Below are 3,276 nucleotides of genomic sequence, written 5' to 3' on the forward strand. Positions count from 1 at the left end.
CGTTGGTCCGGTAGCTAGACTTGTACGATTTTCTTCAAATTTGGTGCAAGAACTCCTGGTGGGACTAGGAATCGAATCAGGGGTGGGCCGATTGAGTTTTCCAAAATTCATTATTTTTCTGGGCAGACGCCTACGTGCCAGTTCTGTAACCAGGCGGTACACTATGGTATGCCATGCGCCAAAACAACTAAAGAAAATCCATCTACTACAACCTACACCACCACCGACATTTGCTGATACACCACAGCCAGTCGGCCAAAAAATAAATGCCGGGAAATCAATATTCCACGCTATCCCCGAGCCAATAGTTAACCTACTTAGGGAAGAAATAAACAAGAAAGATGATAGCTATTCCAGAGTGATTCGAAAACACAAAAATTATCAAACATCTAACAGCGAAAATCAAAGCTATAGCGATAACGACATGGACACAAACACAATCGAGGGAGAAGGTAAACGGAATGATCGACAAGCAGGGAGTCAATTTGCTGCGATTATTTCACCAAAACAAACGATACACACAGTATGCGACATACAGTTTGTTCTGTCGCGCAGCAACACACAACCCTCAGAAGCAAGAAATGTACACACAAAGAGAATTTGAGATAAAGCAATGTTACATGTGTTTTGAGAGAATGATACATTGCAGAGAAAGTTTATTCGTGACAACCATGCGTGTTTCAGTACGCTTGTCCACACAGAAGAGCAACAAAATTCTTCTTTGTTTTTGTCCCTAGTTCCTTGCGATCATGACAAACTTTTGTTGGGACATTTTTTTGAAGCAGATATGGGTTCTTGTTCGTTGCGCTGTATGCGCATCTCGCAGGCGGCTCGGTAGTCCATTTATTGGTGTACGCTGCTCGGACGGTGAATAGTGATTTTCAACGATTGCTTATCAATTTCATTAGATATAGACGTTCATTTAGCAAATCATAGCACAATTTAATGAAAATTTAATCATGGATTGAATTTAATAGAACTTATCTGTAAATAATTACTACTCATTCTAGCTAGGCATATTTCTTTAAGTTTCGATGCAAATTGTGTGATTCTTGTGTTGCCAACCATTAACATGGATGGACACAATCAGTTGAAGTGTGATTGAAAACGTTATTCAACTGAAATATTATTACAGTGACGACCTGTTTTATCAGCTCCATCATCTGACCAAAGGGAGCATAGTTTATTTTTTTCTATTTAATAAACCGAAGCTATTTAAATATTCTTCTATAGTCCCTAAAAAGAGTCTAATAAATTTTTCTCATTATTTAGATTAATTATCATTTACGCATTTTTAAATCTCATAAACTCCATCAGGCTATCATATAAGCCTACGTTGACGCATATCTGTTAATTTCGTCACTCCAACAGGATTCTCGATAGCGTTCCGCATGTTGCCGTCGCAAATCACATTCTCCAAGTCCAGCATGCCCATGGCTGTTTGCGTCATCGTAAATTTTCGCAGTGTAGTTTACCATCATCAGAGGAATTGATTTGAATTGTGACACTACATGAACATGAATTTTGGTCGAATTCATTTGACTTATAAAATCGGGAGTAGACAAAATTCTTATGCTTCTGAAATTGTCTTCTTCATGCCCATGTTGTTTATAAACAACAACGTTTTTAAATACCTACAAGGTACCATCCATAAATGACGTAGCATTATATGGGGGAGTTTTGTATTTTGTGATGATGTGTGAAGACAGGGGGGGGGGGGGGGTAGGGGGTCTTTTTTTAAAGGGGAATAGGGGTTGACCTGATGTTACGACAACCTTACCCGTTTCATCTAACATCTTTTTTTATTTTTTTTTGTATTTTTTACGAGTCAAGGGAGAAGGGTTACCGTCAAGCTACGTAATTACCAGGGTGAGTATTTAGAGGTTTGTGACGAAATGCTACGATGGGGGAGGGTGGTGTTGTAAATCACTCAAAAATGCCACGTCATCTATGGATGGTCCTTAACTTTCGATTTAGGCAAAATTCGCTCACAAAAACAAGTACGACTAATAACTGAGACTATTACCTTTCATTTGAGCACCAATAGTTGTAAAGCATTATCCGTAGAACTTAGGATATTGCAATTTGTGAGATTGGATTTCTATAAAGGTGGTATGGTATGCTTCAATTTAACGGTGAATAACGACATTTTTGAATTTTTTCTTGCACACGCAGAGTAATTTCGTGTAGTTGAATCAAATATATCATTTTTCAACTCAACAATTCGATTTTTATATATATAAAATTAAGTGTTTAAAGTTAAATCAAAAATGTTTGTTTGTTAATCCGAAAAAAAACATTTTTTTATTTGAAATATATATATATATTTTTTTTCAATTCGTTTATTTGATAAGGCAGGTTTGCGTTAGCTTAAAGGTGCCAATTTTGTTTTGTTTTACATTTTAAATTACTTAAAACTAGGGGCTTACATATTGATTTTTTAAATTAAACTAAGGCTAATTTATAGCTATACATATACACAAGGGGGTAGTATAATTTTCGTAAGATTAGAGGGGTCATTTAGTTTTTATGGCAATATGGTTTGACATTTTTAGCAATGAGATTATTGGAGCAAATAATGTTTAACTAAGGGGGAAAATTTTTACGACTATCTTAAAAGTAGAAATAATTAGAGGGCGTGATTAAATTTTGTAAAGATTCGGAGACATTAATTAGAGTTATTTTATGTGGTAGTAGAGTTGGGCATTTTCAACGAGATCATATAATATAATAGTTAAAACTAGAAAAGGCAAGAAAAGCTAAATGCTTCATGAAGATATTTGGGGGGGGGGGGAAGGGGTGTTACTTCTGTGTATAAGAGTCAGGGGAATTAGGGTGGACAAACATGGCAGGGGGAGAACATTATTTCAGTTTCAGACTTCGGGAGATCAACGGATGGATTACAGAATCAGGGTGGTCTTCATCAGGAAGAATCATGTACTGGGACGCCGGGTGGTCGTTCTCGAGATGGCAGGGGTTTCTCCAGACGATTTCGTAGTGCGGCTCAGATGTTGATCGGCTACATTTCGAGTTGTGCGTGTGATGTTCGTGCTTTAGGTCCCGTGTTTGTTGGCTCATTCGACAGGGATGTTTTGTGTCGCCTTGGAGTCGCATCAAACCATCGTGGGTGTATGGTACAGGTGGAAAAGAGCGCTTCTGAGAATGATAAGGAAAAAGGGGCAGTTAAAGTTGGATATTGATGGTTTTTATGAAGGTGTATATAAGGGACATATAGAGGACATCGCGGCTTGCCAACACATCTCGAACCGGGACGTT

The sequence above is a fragment of the Topomyia yanbarensis genome, chromosome 3 (genome assembly GCF_030247195.1).
Source record: "Topomyia yanbarensis strain Yona2022 chromosome 3, ASM3024719v1, whole genome shotgun sequence".
In the NCBI taxonomy this organism is placed as follows: Eukaryota; Metazoa; Arthropoda; class Insecta; order Diptera; family Culicidae; genus Topomyia; species Topomyia yanbarensis.